This window comes from Pan paniscus, chromosome 5, assembly GCF_029289425.2.
Source record: "Pan paniscus chromosome 5, NHGRI_mPanPan1-v2.0_pri, whole genome shotgun sequence".
Lineage (NCBI taxonomy): Eukaryota > Metazoa > Chordata > Mammalia > Primates > Hominidae > Pan > Pan paniscus.
Genome location: NC_073254.2, coordinates 120,004,207 through 120,028,872, shown reverse-complemented (window position 1 = coordinate 120,028,872; position 24,666 = coordinate 120,004,207). Strand labels below are relative to the sequence as shown.

The 24,666-nt window shown below is 38.1% G+C and overlaps 1 protein-coding gene across 5 annotated transcripts in view; it reads left to right on the top strand.

Annotated features, from left to right (window-relative positions):
• Window positions 1–24,666, top strand: part of MCHR2 (melanin concentrating hormone receptor 2) — a 76,122-nt gene that overhangs the window by 5,887 nt on the left and 45,569 nt on the right. The window contains exons 2-3 of one of the 5 annotated variants that reach the window (XM_055113984.2): window positions 4,693–4,861; window positions 6,416–6,567. The exons of 3 other annotated variants lie outside the window; for them this stretch is intronic. The gene's annotated coding sequence lies outside the window, so the exon portion shown is untranslated. The remainder of the gene's footprint in view (window positions 1–4,692; window positions 4,862–6,415; window positions 6,568–24,666) is intronic. One more of the 5 variants, XM_034962588.3, reaches the window with a different exon arrangement.

Genomic DNA, 24,666 nt, shown 5'->3' with positions numbered 1-24,666 from the left:
GGATGAGGACTAGCTGCTGTAATCATCTGGTATCCCTGTGGGGACCATCCTTGGAAAAGATTTGTATACTGAGGATAGCTGCAGTGGAAAAGAAGGAAAAGACCTGGACTCTGATGTCACCATTAGGCCACTGAAATAAGCAATCTTGAAAGTACCACCCTGTCTTCCCCTGTGAAAGTCTACCCTATGGACTTCACTGTTATGTTTAAGCTATTTAGGGCTGGGTCTTCTGAAACTGACAGTAGGAGACAGCCCAAATGATTTACACACCAGCCATAGAGAACCAAATCAGAAAACTCTTGCAATGAATCCATCCCTTGGGACATCAAATGAGTTAAATATTCTGCTGAAGTCTATGGCTGCCTTAGTTCCAGAGATGCAAATAATCCCTAATGATTTTTAACTTAGCCTCCTGTTTTAAAGCCTTTTTGAAAAAATGATTAACCCTCTATAGACTTGTTGGTCTCTTGTTTCCTTTTCTTTTCTTTCAATATTGGCCTGCCAATCTTATCAATAAAAAATAACCTTTTGTGCCCACATGAAAAATTTTAAAACAGTGTTTATTTTGGGGTGCTAATGAAGTGACTTCAGTCACTTTTATATGTTTATCCATTTATTTCAATTTTTACTGTTTTTTAACTCTTAATGTCTTATATTTTGCTTACTTTTTCTGTGTACTGTTTTGATCTCTTTTGCTTTCAGTGCAGTTAAAGCATATGTCTGTATGTGTGTGTATGCAGACTTTCAGAAGAAGCATAATGTAGTGGAAAAAGCATGGAATGTTGTGTCAAACTTTGGTTTAAATCCTGACTCTGTTATCTAATTTTTGTATAGTTTTTGACAAATTCCTTAACCCAAAGCAAAAAGAATGGCAGCGAGCGTGGAATGTATTTAATTGTAGAACTAATCCTAAAGCAAGGGTGGGGATTTGGATGGCATACTATATGCTGTGAAAAAATTTAATTACATACCTATCCAAAACTGGAAGAGGAAGAGGGAAAGAAGGTGGAAGGTAGAGTAAATTCACTTATGGCCTCGTGTAATATATCTGAGTCAAAGGATATATTATTCAACCTGACAAAACAAGTATTTAAAGTATAAGGATTAGCCGGGTGCAGTGGCATGCGCCTGTAATCCCAGCTACTTGGGAGGTTGAGGCAGGCGAATCGCTTGAACCCAGGAGGCGGAGGTTGCAGTGAGCCAAGATCACACCGCTGCACTCCACCCTGGGCAGCAGAGCAAGACTCCATCTCAAAAAATAAATAAATAAATAAATACAACACAACACAACACAACAAACACAATACAATAGAGTATAAGAACATTAAAATGTACAAAGCTAAAACTAAAAATATCATTTGTTGACCAAAATTGAGCAGTGGAGGGCCAGAAGAAAAAAGCAAGGAAGGGGAAATATGCCAATGTTATCATTTCCTTTTTTATATTTTTATATACTTAAGGGTCCATGTATATATATTATACTTATGTATATATATTATACATGTATATTATACGTGTATATATTATACATGTATATTATACGTATGTATAATATACATGTATATATATTATATACTTAAGGGTCCATGTATATACTTAAGGGTCCATGTATATAATATATCCATGTGTTACATGGATATATTTCATAGTGGTGAAGTCTGGGGCTATTAGTGTACCTATCACCCAAATAGGATATATTGTACCCTATAGGAATTATTCCATCCCTCACCCGCCTCCCACCTTCCCACCTTTTGGAATCTCCGTGTCTATTATTCCTCTCTGTATGTCCACATGTACCCATTGTTTAGCTCCCACTTATAAGTGAGAATATGTGGTTTTTGACTTTCTGTTTCAAGTCATTTCAATTAGAATAATGACCTCCAGTTCCATCTATGTTGCCATAAAAGACATTATTTCATTATTTTTTATGACTGAGTAGGATTCCATAGTATACATATATACCACATTTTCTTTATCTGCTCATCAGTTGATGGACACTTAGGTTGACTGCATGACTTTGCTAATGTAAACAGCATTAGATAAACATACAAGTGTAGGAGTCTTTTTGATACATGATTTCTTTTTTGGGGGTAGATACCCAGTGATGGGATGACTATATCAAAGCTTAGTTCTTTTTTTACTTCCTTGAGAAATCTTCATACTGTTTTCTGTAAAGTTGTACTAATTTACATTTCCACTAACAATGTAAAAGTATTCCTTTTCTCTGCATCCTTCCCAATATCTGTTGATTTTTGACTTTTTAATAATATTCATTCTGGCTGGTATAAGTGGTATCTCATTATGGTTTTAATTTGCATTTCTCTGATGATTAGTGATATTGAGCATTTTTCATATGTTTTTTGGCCATTTGTATGTCTTCTTTTGAAAAATGTCTGTTCATGTCCATTGCTTGCTTTTTAATAGGGTTATTTGAGTTTTTTTCCTGTTGATTTGTTTCAGTTCCTTGTAGATTCTGAATATTAGCCCTTTGTCAGATGCAATGTTTGCAAATATCTTCGCCTATTCTGTAGGTTGTCTGTTTACTCTGATTATTTCTTTTGATGTAAAAAAGATTTTTAGTTCGATTAAATCCCATTTGCCTATTGTTTTTGTTGTATTTCTTTTTGAGGACTTAGTCATAAATTCTTTGCCTAGGCCAATGTCCAGAATAGTTTTGCCTAGGTTTTCTTCTAGGATTTTTGTAGTTTCAGGTCTTACATTTAAGTCTAATCAATTTTGCATTAACTTTTGTATATGCTGAGAGATGCGTGTCCAATTCCATTCTTCTGCATATGACTATTCAATTTTCCCATTACCACTTATTTAATAGGGTGTACTTCCCCAGTGTATGTTTTTGTCAACTTTGTCAAAGATTATTGGTTGTAGAGGTATGTGGTTTTATTTCTGGGTTCTCTGTACTGTTCCATTGATCTATGTGTCTGTTTTTACGCCAGCATCATGCTGTTTTGGTTACTATAGCCATAGTATAATTTGAAGTCAGGTAATGTGATACATCTAGATTTATTCTCTTTTGTTTAGGACTGCTTTGGCTATTCAGACTCTTTTTTGGTTTCATATGAATGTTAGCATTGCTTTTTCTAATTCTGTGAAGAATTATACTGGTAATTTGATAGGAATTTCATTGAATCTGTAGATTGTTTTGGGCAGTATGGTCATTTTGATGATACTGGTTCTTCCAATTCATGAGCATAGGATGCTTTTCCATTTGTTTGTGTCATCTCTAATTTCTTTCATCAGTGTTTTGCAGTTCTTTTTGTAGAGATCTTTTAACTACTTGGTGAAATCTATTCCTAGGTATTTTATTTTATTTTGGTAGCTATTGTAAATGGGATTGAGTTCTTGATTTGGTTCCCAGCTTGATCATTATTTGTAAAAAAATGCTACTAATTTTTGTACATTGATTATGTATTCTGAAACTTTACTGAAGTCATTTATCAAATCTAGGAGTCTCTTCAAGGAGTCCTTAGGGTTCTCTAGGCATAAGATCATATCATCAACAAACAGAAATAATTCGACTTACTTTTTTCTGATTGAATGACTTGTATTTCTTTCTCTTGCCTGCTTGCCCCAGCTAGGACTTTCAGTGCTATGTTTGAATAGTAGTGGTGAAAGTGGGCATCCTTGTATTGTCCCATTCTAAGGGGGAATGCTTTTAACTTTTCCACATTCACTATGATGTTGATATGGGTTTAACATATGTAACCTTCATTATTTTGAGATAAGTTCCTTCTAGGCCTAGTTTTTTTAGGGTTTTTATCATGAAGGGACGCTAGATTTTACGGAATGCTTTTTCTGCATCTATTGATGTGACCATAGGGTTTTTTAAAATTCTGTGTATGTGGTGAGTCACATATGAAAGAACTAAAAGATGTTATCTAAAGAAATAAAGTCTAAAAGTAGCATGTAAAATTAAACAAATATAACCTATAAAATAAAAATGTACATTTTCCTAAACATTGTTAAAAAACAAAAAGACGGGGGTGGGGGGGAGGGATAGCTTCAGGAGATATACCTAATGCTAAATGACGAGTTAATGGGTGCAGCACACCAGCATGGCACACGTATACATATGTAACTAACCTGCACATTGTGCACATGTACCCTAAAACTTAAAGTATAATAATAAAAAAAGAAAAATAAATAAAAATAAAAAAATAAAAAACAAAAAGATACAGTGAAAAATGTAGAGAAATAAATGTTTCTCTTTCATGTATAAGTGTATATATATGTATGTATACATGTGTATGTGCATGTATGTGTGTATAACAGAAGACAAAATATGAAATACTTCTGGACTTCTTTATTATGCAAGATAATGAATACCCTTTATGTTTAAGCCATTTGTATAGAGTTTTTTGAAACTAGCAAAGACATCCCAAATGATTCACCTACCAGCTAAAGAATACCTAATCAGAAGCCCCTTGTAAAGAGTCCAATCCTTCCTTCCAGAGCTAAAAACAAACACATCTGTCATTATGATAGATGTAAAGGAGTTAAATTCTATCTCTAATATAGAAAAATAACTTCAAATTGGCTTATAATGGAATATCCAACCCTATGCTGTAGAAAAAAAATCCCTTAAATAAAGCAGTTCAGAAAGGTTGAAAAATAAAAATATAGGCGAAGGTGTATCTGGTAAATGCAAACATAGGCACTCTTTTTTAATAACAGGTGAGCATCATGTCAAGGAAGTCAAGAGAAGAGAGTGTTTCGAGGAAGAAATTTGCAATGATGTGGGTTGTTGCCAGGAAACCAACTAAAATAAGGACAAAGAAGAATTACTTGGATTTAGCCAACAATAAGATTAAGTAACCTTGAAAACAATGGTTTTCTTAGAGTGGTGAGTCAAAAGCTTGACTGTGACGATTTCAAATTCTTTTTTGGGGAACAACTGGGATCAGGCTTGCTTCAGAAAGTTCAGAGTAGTGGGCAGGTCCATTTAAAAAATAGTATGTATAGGGCCTAGTAAAAGGAAAGATGAGTGACATGCATATTCTGCTAGCTCAGATGGCTTTTTGAGACCTAATTCTTTTTTTTTTTTTTTTTTTTTTTTTTTTTTTTCTTGAGACGGAGTCTCGCTCTGTCGCCCAGGCTGGAGTGCAGTGGCGCTATCTCTGCTCACTGCAAGCTCCGCCTCCCGGGTTCACGCCAATTCTCCTGCCTCAGCCTCCCGAGTAGCTGGGACTACAGGCGCCCGCTACCACGCCCGGCTAATTTTTTTGTATTTTTAGTAGAGACGGGGTTTCACCGTGTTAGCCAGGATGGTGAGACCTAATTCTACTTGTGACATCCTCTATAGACAAACATCTAAGTATGAGGACTCAGGAGTGAAAACAATTCTTTTCCAAGAGTTGTTACTAATCCCATGGCAGGGGCTGGGCATGGTGGTTCACACCTGTAATCCCAGCACTTTGGGAGGCCAAGGATGGAGGATCACTTGAGCCCAGGAGTTTGAGGCCAACCTGGACAACATGGTAAAACCCTGTCTCTACAAAAATACCAAAAAAACACAAAAATTAGCTGGGCATGGTTGTGCCCTCCTGAAGTCCCAGCTACTCAGGAATCTGAGGTGAGAGGATTACTTGAGCCTGGGAAGTTGAGGCTGCAGTGAGCCGTGATTGCACCACTGCACTCCAGCCAGAGCAGCAGAGCAAGACCCTGACTCTAATAATAATAAGACAAACAAAACAAAACAAAAAAACAAAAACATCATGGCTGGCACCAGCCACATATACCTTAAGAAAGACCACACTCACCAAGACAGTGCTCTGTCTTGAGTCCAAAAGGGAGAAAGGGAGCATCTAGTGTCACTTTCCATTTGTCTCAGCATCTAAATAGTAACTTCTTTTCCTAACATCTAATGTTTGAGTGCTCAATTTGATCAGCCTGCATCAGAGGTTTAGGGAGAAATGGAAAAAGCCACTTCTCCATCAAGAGTTCATCCACCCAACTCATATGGCACCCATAATAGCACCCCAATTAAAATTGGGTGTGGTTTTTTTTCTGGAGAGTAGGTCTCACTCTGTTGCCCAGGCTAGGGTACAGTGGTGCAATCTCAGCTCACTGCAACCTCCACCTCCCAGGCTCAAGCGATCTTCCTGTCTCAGCCTCCTGAGTAGCTGAGACTACAGATGTGCACCACCACACCTGGCTATTTATTTTTTTTTCTGTACAGACAAGGTTTCTCCATATTGCCCAGGCTGGTCTTGAACTCCTGACCTCAAGTGATCTGCCCACCTCAGCCTCCCAAAGGGCTGGGATTACAGGCATGAGCCACTGTGCCCGGCCCCAATTAAAATTGTTTTATATATCAATATTAGATTTCTGAACAGCCATCCTGAGTAGGGTTGGGGAAGGTGGGTTGATGTGAGTCGTTAACTGAGGCTTAATTTAGGAGGCAGATTTGAAATGGACCACAAAAGACTGAGAAGGAATTTTGTCGAAGTGGGAAACAAGGCCGCCATAACTGCAGTGAGAAGTAATGAAGGAAGCAATGAAGCTGTGAGGAGGAAAACCCGATGTTCCATCTGAATAGAACAGAGACAGGTAGGGAGCGGGGGGTTTAGGGAGATGTGAAATCAGTATCTAGAGTATGGAATTAGATGCAAGATATGTGGGAAGTTGTCGGGAGGGATAAAGGGTTAGAGAGAAAAACCATCACCTCAGTCAACAAGCCTTGTGTTGAGCTTACACCATATGTTTACAGTCGCTAGCAGTTTTGGGGAAGTGCATGTAAACACACAACTAATAATTATGAGGTGTGTATAAAGCCTGACAGTATACAGAAAGGGGAGACTCAAAGAGCTGGAATTAATCACCGACTGTTTCTTAGAGGTGAGCCATTTCTGAAAAGAAGAACTTTCCACATCAACAAGGAGGGAAAGAGACTTTCATGCAGAGAGAACATGAGAGAAAGCACAGATATGAAATTAATAGTAACAGCAATGGTAACCAACACTCATTTCCTAGTTGCCATGTGCCAGGTGCCTTACATCTCATTTCCTCACAACAGCCTTATGCAATGGGTTATATTATTCCCATTAAACAAATAGGAAACTGAGGTTACAAAAGAGGTTAATGAATTTGACCCCGTTCTCAATCCCTGTGGGGTAGAACCTGGATTCAGTCCCAACATCTCCATGTTTAACCACACATACCACTGGCCAGATCCCCACAGAGAAAGAGGATTTTCCCAGAGGTCGGACTCCAGGGACTGGAAAACAGCTCCAGTCACAAGCCACTGTCCAGTAGTGAAACATGTTTTTTCTTATGGCCACCCTCTTCTTTGTGCTTGAAACGCTTACCCCACAGGGAAGTGTTTAGCAGAAAAGTACCAGTCAATTTTATCTCAACTCTAATAAGACATCTTTGTTTTTTGCCTTCAATCTAGAATGTTACATGATAGACATAGGATTGCTATGTTAATGTTTGGACCACAGCATAGGACAATCTGTATTTTTAAAGTAAAAATAGTAACAACAATAATAATAATAAATAAGCAAAAGGATTGACAGCTATAAAAACCTCTAGATGCTTATTTTTACTGTGGTAGATTTCTGATTGTCAAAGTAAAATGTCTCTTATTTTATAAGCATTTGACCTATTTGAAAGACATGAAGATTATCTAAGGATTTTTCCTTTGTTAAATTTGCAACCTTGCTTTGACATCCACTCAAATATGTAATAACTTTTTATCATAAAACCTGCAGCAGAAATGAATGCTAATATTTTCATGCAATCCTTTTGGGATTGTGGTGGCTGAATGGATATATCTTTTCTTTGATGTTTTTGGAGCTAGTTTCATGTAATCAGTACCTGTCAGTGGAGCACTGAATATTGGCAGAATAAAAAATTATTCCACATTCTCATTGCTGTTAAATACCTCGCTCACAGTTTTAGGTCATCCATTATTTGATTCAGAAGTGAAAATCCCAATATAGAGGGTATTTTTTTGCCAGTGGTAGTATCTAGTCCTTGGAAAGGTTATATCTTGAAAATTTTTTTTCTCTGTCTCTCTCTGTCACTCTCCTCTCTTTCACTCTCACGCACTTGCACTCATGTGCGTGAGCACACACACACACACACACACACGCTTTCACATGAAGTTTCTCAAGTCCATCCCATTGACTATTTGGACAGCTCTTCCCTGCCTCTCAGAAGGCCAATGGATGAACCATATTTCTATAGAATTATCTTGACCTCCGATAGCTTCCCCCAGGCTCTCAGAACTGGATCCGACCAGGCCATTAGCACAAACAACTTCCATCTCAGCCTGCCCTGACCTGGCAACCAGATGGTCCCAAGTAAGATATTTTTCCTTAAAGTGAGCTTAGTCCAGATTCAGTGGAGCACATTGCCTTCTTTTAAAACATCTCACTCATCCCCATAGGTGAGACTGTGGTGCTGGGAAAATTTATATGTGTACCTGAGAACTAGTGTTTAACAAGGGCCCATAGCAGGTGGAGTCAAGTGTGCTACTGTGCTTTTAGAATGTTTACTTTCTCGTTACTTTATAGATAAACTATAAAACAGAATAATCATCATGTAACTTGAAATGATCAAATTAAACAAAGATCTTTAACAAGCATGTGTCACCAAGTTCATATGACAGTACTTTAATGCTAGCAAATTTCAACAACAAACAACTCTCTTCACCAAATAAAATCTTGTAGATCAGTTGAGCAAAGTGCCAAGCCATTTACAAATTTTTTTCTTCTTAATTTAACTGTCTCTGCAAAGGAGCATACATTTTTCAGAAATTTTCTTCTTTAACCCTATTAAAGATCCCTCCTCGTGGAATTCTTAAAAGGGATATAAGGTAAATCAGAATTATTTTAATTAAAGGATATTAAAATAGCAACAATGTAAATAATCACTGTATGAATTGCTGTCAAGGATATTGTCTATAGTCAGCTTTCCCAGGCAGCTTTGCCCAAGACAAATAGGAGGAACAAATACAAATCACATATGTGATCTTAAATTTTTTAGTAGCCACATTAAAAAGTAAAAAGAAACAGGTGAAATTAATTTTAATAATACATTTAATTTAACCTAGTCTATTAAAAATTTTATTTCCATGTGTAATCAATATAAAGTAATTATTAAGGATTTATTTTACATTTTTTATACTTAGTCTTCAAAATCAGGTGCATATTTTACAATTACTGCACATCTCAATTCAGACAAGCCACATTGCAAGTGCTCAGTAGCCACATGTGGCTAGTGGCTACTGGGGTTGTAGGGAAGTTCAATGGAACATGCATACTGTGCTGCTGTCTTAGGTGATAGGAATAAATAAAAAAGATGAATAAAACATGACTCCTGCCCTCAGTGAGCAAAGTGCAGGGATTCTTTCAGGCTGGGACAGATTCTTTCCTTGCGTGTACAGTGCTGCCTCTATGGACTTTTCTGCCAATTAGAGACCCTCTGTGTTCCCAAGTCACTGGACTTCCATATGTCAGAAAATGGGCATAATGTGCTGATTTTATTAAAACAAGACGCTCTACCACTATCAACTGAAAAACTGTTTTACTAAATACACCAACCTATTATGTCTATGAAGTAAATGATATTCCCCATCCAACCCACCTCCCTCCGCCCCACCTCCTACCACTTGGATGTGGCACCTTTGAGCAGTATGCAACCTGCACAGCCATACCAGAAGACCTGCTTATTCCCTTTGCCTAGTACTGGCCATGGCACCTTTTCCTTTCCCCAGTTCTTTCCCTGCCTGTACTCCAACCAACGTCAGAACAGGACCGTCTAATTAAAAGCCCACTAACCATCTCACACTGACTGCAGCACAAACTGTGAAGCAGGGTACATTTTTTTGGTGTCCTAGCCTTTTTTAGCCACCCCCAACATGCTATCATCCTCTTTCAGGGAGGGCCAATGGATGAGCTTTTCTTCTAAAGAACTGTCTTGGGCCGGGCATGGTGGCTCACGCCTGTCATCCCAGCACTTTGGGAGGCCGAGGTGGGCAGATCACGAGGTCACGAGATCGAGATCATCCTGGCTAACACGGTGAAACCCCATCTCTACTAAAAATACAAAAAATTAGCTGGGCGTGGTGGTGGGCACCTGTAGTTCCAGCTACTCAGGAGGCTGAGGCAGGAGAATCACTTGAACCCGGGAGGTGGAGCTGGCAGTGAGCCCAGATTGCACCACTGCACTCTAGCCTGACAGAGCGAGACTCCGTCTCAAAAAAAAAAAAAAAAAAAAAAAAAATTGTCTTGACCTCCCATAGCCTCTTCCAGACTCTGTAAGATGGGCAAGTGTAGGAAATGTCCTCTTAACACAACCTGCTTTCAGAGAAGAGTCAGATGGCAGTCCTTAATTCTGTGTCATGCATTGAATACAATACTTCATCTTAAAGGTTTTCACATTATAAGCACCATTTGTACTATAGAGATGAAAGTCTACATTCTCAGTTAAATTAAATGTCAGGTAAGTAAGAGGTGGGGCATCTCCCTGGAGCTGCTGAAATGCTGCTAATCACGTGGAAACCTACCTTGTCTCTGATTGTGGCCCTGCCAGAGAGGCCCATTGGCTGCACTTTCTTCCTTTGCATTCCTCTATACCTTTGCCACATTATGTCGGGATCCCTGTTTATATTGATTCTTAAAGTGTTTCTTCCCTGTGCCTGCTCACTTCGTGGGTATAATTTTTGAGTTTACCTCATATTCAAAGTATTTACATTGTTTGTACTAGTTTCCAGAAAAGCAGTGATATGGTCCAAGATTGAATATTAACATCATAAATTATACTTATCATCTAGCAAACTTTATTATGGTTGAATTAGCTAGCAGTAGCCTTGTTTTTAAGTAGATGAGTCTTCTTAATTCTGAAGCTGAGGAAATAGCATGACATTTCAAGTTTTTAATTTAAAACTTTGCTACCTTTTTTTAAAGGATAAGAATAAGTGGAACCGACTTATCCACTAGGCATAGTAGCTATTATGCCCAGGACCCACAGGACTTCTAGGGGTCAATGGAAATGTTTACATTTCTTTTAAATTCAGAAGGGAAAAAAAATAAATGTACCCCAACCTGAAGTACATTTGCCTTTATACCAATGCAATGGTAAATATGACTTTTTTTTCTTTGCAGAGGAATGGGCTCACAAAGACAAAAGTGTCTAGAGCCCATGAAAGTAATGATGCAGCCCTACTCTGTATGGTATCAAAACTCCTGTGAACAGTCTCAGGAGCAGGGTACATTTTCTTGTGTTCTTCCTAAGCAGAGTAAATTTTCTTCAAAATTTCTCTCCAACTATGTGTGAAAACTTCTCTAGCGAAATGATGAACTGGAGGTTTCCTAAGAATCTAATAGGTCTTAGAAGGCATAGAACTTGAGTCTGAGCTCCCTAACTTCTTTTCAAATCCTCAAAGAACATTCCCTTCCAGCTAATACAGTTCAAGATCAAAGGAGATTTTGAACATGCTAATTAAAATGTTAGATATTGCTTGAACAGAAGAAAATTAACTTTTATGCATGCATTTTGACAGTGATTCATGAATGAGTAGGATAACATGTCAGACTGTATCTCAGACCCCAGGTGCTTATCAAAAGCTAAGTATTTACTTATACCAAACCAAAATCACTAAAATATAACTTTGTTATAAAAATGAAGTCAAAAGAAAATCAGCAGGTCAGGTAAATATTGGCATTCTGGCCTCCGTTCACCTAAGGTTGCTTTTGATGCTGTGGAATGTATGAGTTGCTGACAAAAATATCTGTGGCAAGGGGCCAGCAAGCGTGTGAGGCAAGAATGTCAGCAAAGGATGTCAATTTCTTAAAGGCAAAACTGGAATTTGAGCAGTAGGCCCTGGTTCCTAGTCAGCAGGCCTTACCTTAGCAAGGCTTAGGCAGTCCCTATGCAGGGCTGGATGGGGATGGTGCAAAAGCAGGTGTCAGAAGGTGAACTGAAGTAGGAGACAGGGTTTTGAAGATGGCTAGAGGTCCAGGTGGGTGCATTGGCAAACATGAAGTAGCTGGGGAGCACTGTAAAAAAGCCACAGGTGGTGCTCCACGAAAGTAGATAGATGTGGCTAGCTGGCAGCAGCCACACCTGGAGTAGCTTGACGAAAAGCCATAGATGGTGGTTTGAGAGATGAGCTGTGGCGCAACTATGGCTACACAACTAGGGCCTACAGCAGTGCTGCTCCTTCACACCATCAGTCACCATCCATGCTTCATCTCCTAGGACACTAATGCCACCTGGAGGTACCCCAAAGCTGCACATAATTGGTGCCAACCAGATTATGGCTGGTTTTCATGTAGGCTGAAAATGCGCAGACATAAAAAGGTTGAGACTCGTGCAAAAATCACATAGTTTCCTAAGGCTATAGATTCTGAACTGGATGTTCAGAAATGGATGTTATATCATCATTGTCATTTGAAGAGATAATTAAAGATTATGCAACCCAAACATGTTGAAGAAAGATATAGGTTTGTTAGGCAGTTAATCAAAATACTATATTATTTTCCTGGATTTTATCTTTGGGATATTTTTAACTTTTTTAAATTTGTAATGTGCTGTCATATCTTTTTTGCCCTTATATTTGTGTTTGTAAATTTGTGTTTTTCCTAAAGACCTTCCCCTAGTTGTATAAGCTGAAAGATCCACAAACCCTGCACCTGCTCCTGACTGTCTGCATACCCACCCTCAAACTGTGAGATTCAATTCCTGCATCATTCCAGCAGACAGAAATTTCTCTTTGGTCACTTAGCAAAAGAATTCAAATGAAGGATGCTATGAATGTTTGTGATTGAAAAGTGACATGCCTTTCTGTCAGTCAAGAATTATCATAAAGTTCAGTTGTTTAAGCTATACTGATTTAAGTGTTTAGCCACTACTTATCCTAAGGAGATGGGTAAGAGGCAGAAACGAAGTAGTGAGTATGTTTAAAATACATTCCTGACTTTACTCAGGAGCCAAGATGGCTGAATAGGAACAGCTCCGGTCTACAGCTCCCAGTGTGAGCGATGCAGAAGATGGGTGATTTCTGCATTTCCATCTGAGGCACCAGGTTCATCTCACTAGGGAGTGCCAGACAGTGGGTGCAGGACAGTGGGTGCAGCGCACCATGCACGAGCTGAAGCAGGGCGAGGCATTGCCTCACTTGGGAAGCACAAGGGGTCAGGGAGTTCCCTTTCCTAGTCAAAGAAAGGGGTGACAGATGACACCTGGAAAATTGGGTCACCCCCACCCTAATACTGCGGTTTTCCAACAGGCTTAAAAAACGGGACAACAGGAGATTATATCCTGCACCTGGCTCAGAGGGTCCTACGCCCACAGAGTCTTGCTGATTCCTAGCACAGCAGTCTGAGATCAAACTGCAAGGCGGCAGCGAGACTGGGGGAAGGGCACCTGCCATTACCCAGGCTTGATTAGGTAAACAAAGCAGCCTGGAAGCTCGAACTGGGTGGAGCCCACCACAGCTCAAGGAGACCTGCCTTCCTCTGTAGGCTCCACCTCTGGGGGAAGGGCACAGACAAACAAAAAGACAGCAGTAACCTCTGCAGACTTAAATGTCCCTGTCTGACAGCTTTGAAGAGAGTAGTGGTTCTCCCAGCATGCAGCTGGAGATCTGAGAATGGGCAGAATGCCTCCTCAAGTGGGTCCCTGACCGCCGAGCAGCCTAACTCGGAGGCACCCCCCAGTAGGGGCAGACTGACACCTCACACGGCGAGGTACTCCTCTGAGACAAAACTTCCAGAGGAACGATCAGGCAGCAGCATTTGCGGTTCACCAAGATCTGCTGTTGTACAGCCACCACTGTTCTGCACCCACCGCTGCTGATACCCAGGCAAACAGCATCTGGAATGGACCTCTAGCAAACTCCAACAGACTTGCAGCTGACGGTCCTGTCTGTTAGAAGGAAAACTAACAAACAGAAAGGAAATCCACACCAGAAACCCTTCTGTACGTCACCATCATCAAAGACCAAAAGTAGATAAAACCACAAAGATGGGGAAAAAACAGAGCAGAAAAACTGGAAACTCTAAAAAGCAGAGCGCCTCTCCTCCACCAAAGGAACGCAGCTCCTTACCAGCAACGGAACAAAGCTGGACGGAGAATGACTTTGACGAGTTGAGAGAAGAAGGCTGCAGCCAATCAAACTACTCCAAGCTACAGGAGGAAATTCAAACCAATGGCAAAGAAGTTAAAAACTGTGAGAAAAAAATTAGACGAAAGGATAACTAGAATAACCAATGCAGAGAAGTCCTTAAAGGAGCTGATGGAGCTGAAAGCCAAGGCTTGAGAACTACGTGAACAATGCAGAAGCCTCAGGAGCCAATGCAATCAACTGGAAGAAAGTGTATCAGTGTTGGAAGATGAAATGAATGAAATGAAGTGAGAAGGGAAGTTTGGAGAAAAAAGAATAAAAAGAAACAAACAAAACTTCCAAGAAATATGGGACTATGTGAAAAGACCAAATCTGCGTCTGATTGGCGTACCTGAAAGTGATGGGGAGAATGGAACCAAGCTGGAAAACACTCTGCAGGATATTATCCAGGAAAACTTCCCCAATCTAGCAAGGCAGGCCAACATTCAGATTCAGGAAATACAGAGAACACCACAAAGATACTCCTCGAGAAGAGCAACTCCAAGACACATAATTGTCAGATTCACCAAAGTTGAAATGAAGGAAAAAATGTTAAGGGCATCCAGAGAGAAAGGTTGGGTTACCCACAAAGGGAAGCCCATCAGACTAACAGTGGATCTCTCAACAGAAACTCTACAAGCCAGAAGAGAGTGGGGGCCAATATTTAACATTCTTAAAGAAAGAATTTTCAACCCAGAATTTCATATCCAGCCGAACTAAGCTTCATAAGTGAAGGAGAAATAAAATACTTTACAGACAAGCAAATGCTGAGAGATTTTGTCACCACCAGGCCTGCCCTACAAGAGCTCCTGAAGGAAGCACTAAACATGAAAAGGAACAACCAGTACCAGCCACTGCAAAAACATGCCAAAATGTAAGGACCATCAAGGCTAGGAAGAAACTGCATCAACTAATGAGCAAAATAACCAGCTAACATCATAATGACAGGACCAGATTCACACATAACAATATTAACTTTAAATGTAAATGGGCTAAATCCTCCAATTAAAAGACACAGACTGGCAAATTGGATAAAGAGTCAAGAGCCATCAGTGTGCTGTATTCAGGAAACCCATCTCATGTGCAGAGACACACATAGGTTCAAAATGAAGGGCTGGAGGAAGATCTACCAAGCAAATGGAAAACAAAAAAAGGCAGAGGTTGCAATCCTAGTCTCTGATAAAACAGACTTTAAACCAACAAAGATCAAAAGAGACAAAGAAGGCCATTACATAATGGTAAAGGGATCAATTCAACAAGAAGAGCTAACTATCCTAAATATATATGCACCCAATACAGGAGCACCCAGATTCATAAAGCAAGTTCTGAGTGACCTACAAAAAGACTTAGACTCCCACACAATAATAATGGGAGACATTAACACCCCACTGTCAACATTAGACAGATCAACGAGACAGAAAGTTAACAAGGATACCCAGGAATTGAACCCAGCTCTGCACCAAGCAGACCTAATAGAGGACCTAATAGACATCTACAGAACTCTCCACCCCAAATCAATAGAATATACATTTTTTTTCAGCACCACACCACACCTATTCCAAAACGGACCACATAGTTGGAAGTAAAGCTCTCCTCAGCAAATGTAAAAGAACAGAAATTATAACAAACTGTCTCACAGACCACAGTGCAATCAAACTAGAGCTCAGGATTAAGAAACTGACTCAAAACCACTCAACTACATGGAAACTGAACAACCTGCTCCTGAATGACTACTGGGTACATAACAAAATGAAGGCAGAAATAAAGATGATCTTTGAAACCAATGAGAACAAAGACACAACATACCAGAATCTCTGGGACACATTCAAAGCAGTATGTAGAGGGAAATTTATAGCACTAAATGCCCAGAAAAGCAAGCAGGAAAGATCCAAAATTGACACCCTAACATCACAATTAAAAGAACTAGAAAAGCAAGAGCAAACACATTCAAAAGCTAGCAGAAGGCAAGAAATAACTAAAATCAGAGCAGAACTGAAGGAAATAGAGACACAAAAACCCCTTCAAAAAATTAATGAATCCAGGAGCTGGTTTTTTGAAAGGATCAACAAAATTGATAGACCGCTAGCAAGACTAATAAAGAAGAAAAGAGAGAAGAATCAAATAGACGCAATAAAAAATGATAAAGGGGATATCATCACTGATCCCACAGAAATACAAACTACCATCAGAGAATACTACCAACACCTCTATGCAAATAAACTAGAAAATCTAGAAGAAATGGATAAATTCCTCGACACATACACCCTCCCAAGACTAAACCAGGAAGAAGTTGAATCTCAGAATAGACCAATAACAGGCTCTGAAATTGTGGCAATAATCAATAGCTTACCAACCAAAAAGAGTCCAGAACCAGATGGATTCACAGCCGAATTCTACCAGAGGTACAAGGAGGAGCTGGTACCATTCCTTCTGAAACTATTCCAATCAATAGAAAAAGAGGGAATCCTCCCTAATTCATTTTATGAGGCCAGCATCATCCTGATACCAAAGCCTGGCAGAGATACAAAAAAAAAAGAGAATTTTAGACCAATATCCTTGATGAACATTGATGCAAAAATCCTCAATAAAATATTGGCAAACCGAATCCAGCAGCGCATCAAAAAGCTTATCCACCATGATCAAGTGGGCTTCATCCCTGGGATGCAAGGCTGGTTCAACATACATAAATCAATAAATGTAATCCAGCATATAAACAGAACCAAAGACAAAAACCACATGATTATCTCAATAGATGCAGAAAAGGCCTTTGACAAAATTCAACAACGCTTCATGCTAAAAACTCTCAATAAATTAGGTATTGATGGGACATATCTCAAAATCATAAGAACTATCTATGACAAACCCACAGCAAATATCATGTTGAATGGGCAAAAACTGGAAGCATTCCCTTTGAAAACTGGCACAAGACAGGGATGCCCTCTCTCACCACTTCTATTCAACATAGTGTTGGAAGTTCTGGCCAGGGCAATGAGGCAGGAGAATGAAATAAAGTGTATTCAATTAGGAAAAGAGGAAGTCAAATTGTCCCTGTTTGCAGATGTCATGATTGTCTATCTAGAAAACCCCAATGTCTCAGCCCAAAATCTCCTTAAGCTGATAAGCAACTTCAGCAAAATCTCAGGATACAAAATCAATGTACAAAAATCACAAGCATTCTTATACACCAATAAGAGACAAACAGAGAGCCAAATCATGAGTGAACTCCCATTCACAATTGCTTCAAAGAGAATAAAATACCTAGGAATCCAACTTACAAGGGATGTGAAGGACCTCTTCAAGGAGAACTACAAACCACTGCTCAATGAAATAAAAGAGGATGCAAAGAAATGGAAGAACATTCCATGCTCATGGGTAGGAAGAATCAATATTATGAAAATGGCCATACTGCCCAAGATAATTTACAGATTCAATGCCATCCCCATCAAGCTACCAATGACTTTCTTCACAGAATTGGAAAAAACTACTTTAAATTTCATATGGAACCAAAAAAGAGCCCGCATCACCAAGTCAATCCTAAGCCAAAAGAACAAAGCCAGAGGCATCATGCTACCTGACTTCAAACTATATTACAAGGCTACAGTAACCAAAACAGCATGGTACTGGTACCAAAACAGAGATATAGATCAATGGAACAGAACAGAGCCTTCAGAAATAATGCCGCATATCTACAACCATCTGATTTTTGACAAACCTGAGAAAAACAAGCAATGGAGAAAGGAATCCCTATTTAATAAATGGTGCTGGGAAAACTGGCTAGCCATATGTAGAAAGCTGAAACTAGATCCCTTCCTTACACTTTATACAAAAATTAATTCAAGATGGATCAAAGACTTACATGTTAGACCTAAAACCATAAAAACCCTAGAAGAAAACCTAGGCAATACCATTCAGGACATAGGCATGGGCAAGGACTTCATGTCTAAAACACCAAAAACAAAGGCAACAAAAGCCAAAATTGACAAATGGGATCTAATTAAACTAAAGAGCTTCTGCACAGCAAAAGAAACTACCATCAGAGTGAACAGGCAACCTACAAAATGGAAGAAAATTTTCGCACCCTACTCATATGACAAAGGGCTAATATCCAGAATCTACAATGAACTCAAAACAAATTTACAAGAAAAAAAACAAACAACCCCATCAAAAAGTGGGCAAAGGATATGAACAGACACTTCTCAAAAGAAGATATTTATGCAGCCAAAAAACACATGAAAAAATGCTCACCATCACTGGCCATCAGAGAAATGCAAATCAAAACCACAGTGAGATACCATCTCATACCAGTTTGAATGGCGATCATTAAAAAGTCAGGAAACAACAGGTGCTGGAGAGGATGTGGAGAAATAGGAACACTTTTACACTGTTGGTGGGACTGTAAACTAGTTCAACCATTGTGGAAGTCAGTGTGGCGATTCCTCAGGGATCTAGAACTAGAAATACTATTTGACCCAGCCATCCCATTACTGGGTATATACCCAAAGGATTATAAATCATGCTGCTATAAAGACACATGCACACGTATGTTTATTGCGGCACTATTCACAGTAGCAAAGACTTGGAACCAACCCAAATGTCCAACAATGATAGACTGGATTAAGAAAATGTGGCACATACACACCATGGAATACTATGCAGCCATAAAAAAGGATGAGTTCATGTCCTTTGTAGGGACATGGATGAAACTGGAAACCATCATTCTCAGCAAACTATCACAAGGACAAAAAACCAAACACCGCATGTTCTCACTCATAGGTAGGAATTGAACAATGAGAACACATGGACACAGGAAGGGGAACATCACACTCTGGGGACTATTGTGGGGTGGGGGGAGTGCGGAGGGATAGGAGATATACCTAATGCTAAATGACGAGTTAATGGGTGCAGCACACCAACATGGCACATGTATACATATGTAACAAACCTGCACGTTGTGCATATGTACCCTAAAACTTAAAGTATAATAATATTAAAATTAAAAAAAAGAAAAAAAAGAAAAAATGCTTTACTCAAAAATATGCCTAAATACAACAGGCTTCCTTCTCTTGAGTTTTCTTTTCTTTTTCTTTCTTTTTTTTTTTTTTTTTTTTTTTTTTTTTTGAGATGGAGTCTTGCTCTTCTCACCAAGGCTGGAGTGCAATGGCATGATCTTGGCTCACTGCAACCTCCACCTCCTGAGTTCAAGCAATTCTGCTGCCTCAGCCTCCTGACTAGCTGGGATTACAGGCACCTGCCACCATGTCCGACTAATTTTTGTATTTTTAGTAGAGAGAGGGTTTCACCATGTTGGCCAGGCTGGTCTTGAAGTCCTAACATCGTGATCCTCCCGCCTCAGCCTCCCAAAGTGCTGGGATTACAGGCATGAGCCACCACGCCTGGCCCTTGAGTTTTCTAAATTACGTTAGATGGCTGAAAAATTACATTATCTGATGTGATTCTAAATGTATTTAGAGGAAACATTTAAGACAATTATAAAAAGGAGACAGTAAAGAGATATAAGGGTAAATTACATTTATTGTCTTAGATTATTGATTTGAGACTTTTCATCATTTATAATAAATGCACTTAAGTTTAACCTATGCTATAAATTTCCCTTATAGCCCTGCTTTAGCTGTGTCATAAAATTTTATATGCTATATTTTTATTTTGATTCAGTCCAATATATTTTTAAATTTCCCTTCAGATTTATCTGGCCCATAGATTATGAGGAAGTGTGTTGTTTAGTTTACAAATGTTTGGAGAACATTTTGCTGTTATTGATTTCTAGTTTGATTTTGTTATGGTAAAAAAAACACTATATAATTTCAATTCTTTGAAATTTATTGAGCTTTGTTTTATAACAAGGATATGGTCTATCTTGACATTTGTTCCATAAACACTTGAAAGGAATGTTAAGTCTGCTGTTGTTGGGTAGAGTATTTTATAAATGTTGATTAAATCCTTTTGGTTGATAGTAAAAAAAAAAAATCCCAGCCAATATGACTGTAATTTTACATCATGATCACCAACTAATGGTGTATTCCTCATTAGGAAAAACTCCATTAGTCTTTTCTGTCTAGCTTCTCCATGTCACTTAGAGATATGTGGGCAACTGAGAAGTGAGAGGTAGAATGACCCCTAGCTTGCTGTCTAGCTATGAGAGGAGACCAAGCCTAGTTTCCCCATATCTAAATCCAGTCATTCTAGCTGTTGTCTAAACAATATCAATATATAGAGATGGGATCATGGGAGTGATCCACTTTCCTCTGGTTCTCTTCACTGTCTGAAGTGTTTTGAACTAAAAGCTGGTGCTGTGTTTCAAAACCCATTCCCTGTAGATTAAGGACTAATAACTGAGAGCCTTAACCTCAGCCCTGTCTTGGTTCACAACTCATTCCTACAGTTCTTACCACCACCTCCTCTCCATCCCAGGGTTCCATACCCCCAGTAAACTAAATCTAGTGCATAATGATGATCATGATGATTATAGTAATAACTGATATTAATTGAATACTTACTAGAATACATTATTCTCAATACTTTTTTTCGATTATCACATTAATCATCACAACCTCAGTATGAGATAGGTACTATTATTATTACTGTTTTACCAATGGGGAACCTGAGACTAAGAGAGATTACTAAACCAAATTGTTTGCTATAGACACTATAATGTGTGTTAAGTGAGTGAATGACATAAGATAGAGTATGCCTGGAGATCACTGAAATAGAGATTTCACAAATAGAGGTTGAATAGAATGTAAGGAGATGGGTGGATCAGGTGAAAAATGAGATCCTCCAGTTAGTTGGGACATAACTTGGAGATAAAATGTATAAAACTTGGATCCATAGGTGTGTATGGAGGGGGGATTGTTGACAGGTAAATATAATTGTGCTATTTTGCACATTGTGGCTATTGAACTGTCTTCAGTGGTTTTCCGTTAGCAGTAGGTTTTTTCCCCAGATGATTTTTTTCCCTGATATTTAACTTGAAAATAGTAACAAAACAAGCAGCCAAAAGCTGGCTTACCAGTTCACTTAATCTCATCATCATGACTGTTTACTGAAACAAGTTGAAGATAATTATTTTAGGGTTTATGTTAAAAAATAATCAAAACTATGAAATTATCACTACAATGTAAGTAAGCTCATCATCTGTTAGGTCTTTTGATTTAATCTCTGCATCATGTTCCTCTTTGCCATATATTTTTTATTATCACTTTTCAGACTTCTTAACACTGTCTTTTTGCTTTAAAAAGCCTAATGTTCTTTAAATGCATTTCTCCTTTTGCTTGTCCTAGTCATCATGAATAAATTGTGTATGTATGAAGATGTCAGTGTACATAGATGAATGATGTGAATCAGAATACATTAAACTGACACTGTCAGTCTTCTTTCAACACCAACCTCACAAGCATAAATTTGTTTTTTTTTTAAGAAAAACAATCTTGCTACCAAAAGACTTAACTGTTTAAGACCTGTTTTCTGGGGTCATATTTCAAGTAAGTGTCAAAACTTGCAATTTAAGGAATGAGAAAAAAGTTTATACTTTGAAAAGTATCAAAAAAAAGTACTTTTTTCTTTAATATTCAGGATGGATGGGTTCAACCCAAAGGTACCACATGAGCACAGATGGAGAGATAGTGCAAGGGGGCTTTTGCAAAGGAGTTTTTATGCAGTTAATCTTATTTAGCATTGGCTTTCATTATAAAATTAGGGGGAGTTTTCCTGGATGAAAATGGCCCCTAGATATAATGAAATCATACTGAAGAATTGAGAGATTCTTTATACAAAAGATCCTTTAAAATAACCCTTTGATTAAATATTAACAATAATTAAAATTATGAACATAATTTAAATACTAATGCTTAAACTTTTTCAACAGCTAATATTTAACAACCATCAGTGAATTAATATTTTGTTTCCATATATTTAACTAATGAAACAGTCTATTAAAAACACAAAGATAAGAATATGGTACTTGCTGAACCGGTGACGTACCAAATATTGTTGGGCATTCACTCTTCAAATTTAGCAGCCATACACCTGGAGGGAAGGCAGGCTGCTACCTGCCACAGTTCACAAAACAAGAAGAAAGACAAGTAGATTATTTTTCTTGACATGGATTTATTATTTGATTTGGTGAGTTTCCCAATTTGAAGTTATATTAAGTCAATAAAGCAACAACTTTCTTACAAATATGACAAGGATTCACAAAATTATATTTATGATGAATTTCCATTGATACACCAATTTGCCTTTACTTCAAATTCCAACATTTACAGGAGATAGTAAACATGAAGTTTTAATTGACACTGAAGAAAAACAGTGACAGCTAAGATAAAAGAGCTCTTACTTTTTCAGGTATTTAAGGATAAAAAGGTTACAGTTTACTTTCAAAGTCCTTTCCACACACAGTATTATTTAATATATTTCTTTCTTTTCTACTCTTTGAAGCTCCCATCTTCCTCAAAGGACTTGAGAGCTGGAAAATAAATAAAGCAAGTTGTATAGAGAGGTGGAAGAGTGGGGCTACAAAGCTTTGGGCTGAGATTTCATTAGCCTGGGAGTTGTCAATAACAAGTAAGCCTTCTGACTGCAATTCTTTTTGATTAAGCATTAAAAGAAATTAATACGTAGCCAAATTGATTATACTCCCAAATCTTATGACGTGAAGCCATTAGTCTTGGAAACACATGTGGCGAGCTATCTTCCTGTAGATTATATTTGGAGAAGAGATATTGAAATTCATAAATGATTTGTGAGATCATAAAAATTGCTATACATAATTCATTGGAAAAAGTTTGCTTATGGCTTAAACTGAAATCATCATTTTAAAAAATGCATATGCCTCCCAAACCTATTCATTTGCATATATGATCCATATTTTCTTTTTTAAACTTATAGAAGTGCTTAAAAAACAAGTGTCATAAAAGTTAACTTTCTGTGGTTATTTTACATTTTGTAATTACAAAACACTAGATTTTCGTGTATCCTAAATCTCTCTTAAACACTAGTATTTCATTGTCTAAACAATGAAATGAAAATTAAAATAAATTAATCATTTTGACTTTTTAAGAGCCACATCAGTGATTTTTAAAACAACATGAGGTAACTAACTGAATATGTTTCTCCATACGAATTTCCTCAATGGGTTCAGCCAGTCAGTCATATTTATCTGTGTTGCCTGAAAATAGCTCTTTTGCTACATTTTTGTAAACACTTTGGCATTAAATTTTCGTATAACAGAACCACAATCAAAGTTAACATCATATTAGCTGATTTTTCAAATTTGAAATAATCAAATTGGAAAGTAAAAGAGAGCAGTGGCAGAAAATTAAGACTAAGATAAGCATTAATAAAGAAGAGAACAGAGAGTTAGATTATTGCCTTGAAACCATATGGTCAGATGTTAGACTGGTTTTTTAACAATACTTTTACTGTTATTATAACCTGCAGAACCATACGTAAAACACTGGCTACCAAGGACAAGAAAGCCAGAACATTTTTGGCTCATCAGGGTCCTTCTGAATCACTTAACGAGTCACAACTTACTCTCTTCAGAGGTGGCCAACAATCTGACATTTGCAGTTATCACTTCTTTGCTTTTCTTTATATTTTTACCATCATTATATGTAGCCCTAGTAATATAGATTCGTTTTGCCTTGTTTTTTAATTCTATAAAAATGGAATCATACATATGAATTTCTGCTCTTTGCCCTTCCTTATGATTTTAGATCCATCCATGTTATCGTGTGTACCTAGAGTCTGTTCCCATCCAGTGCTATATAGTATTTCATTGTGTGAATATATCACAATCTATTTATCCATTCCATTGTAAATGGACATTTGGTTAATTTCAGTTATATGGTTTGGCTGTATCCCACCCAAAATCTCATCTTGAATTGTAATCTCCGTAATCCCCATGTGTCAAGGGCCAGAACAAGGGTGGAAGTAATTGGATCATGGGGGCAGTTTCCCCCATGCTGTTCTCATGACACTGAGTGAGTCTCATGAGGTCTGATGGTTTTATTAGCATGTGGCATTTCTCCTGCTTGTGCTCACTCCATCCTGCCACCCTGTGAAGAAGGTGCCTGCTTCTCCTTTGCCTTCTGCCATGATTGTAAGTTTCCTGAGGCTTCCCCAGCAATGCAGAATTGTGAGTCAACTAAACCTCTTTCCTTTATAAATTACCCAGTCCTGGGCATTTCTTCATAGCACTGTGATAACAGACTAATACATTCAGTTTAAGGCATTTTAAATGAATATTTCTGTGAACATTCTGGAGCACATATCCTGGTACATATAAACATGTGTATCTTTAGGTATATCCTACCTAAGGGGAAGATTCAGGGTCATACAGCAATATGTATCTATTTAACTTTAATAATGCCTCCTTGTTTTCCAGAGTGATATATCCATTTATGCTGCCACCAGTGGTGGGAGTTTCTGTGGCTCCAACACTTAGAACTGTTAGACATGAAACTTTTCACCAATCTGATAGTTAAGCAAAGGTATCCAATTGTGCTTTTAATTAG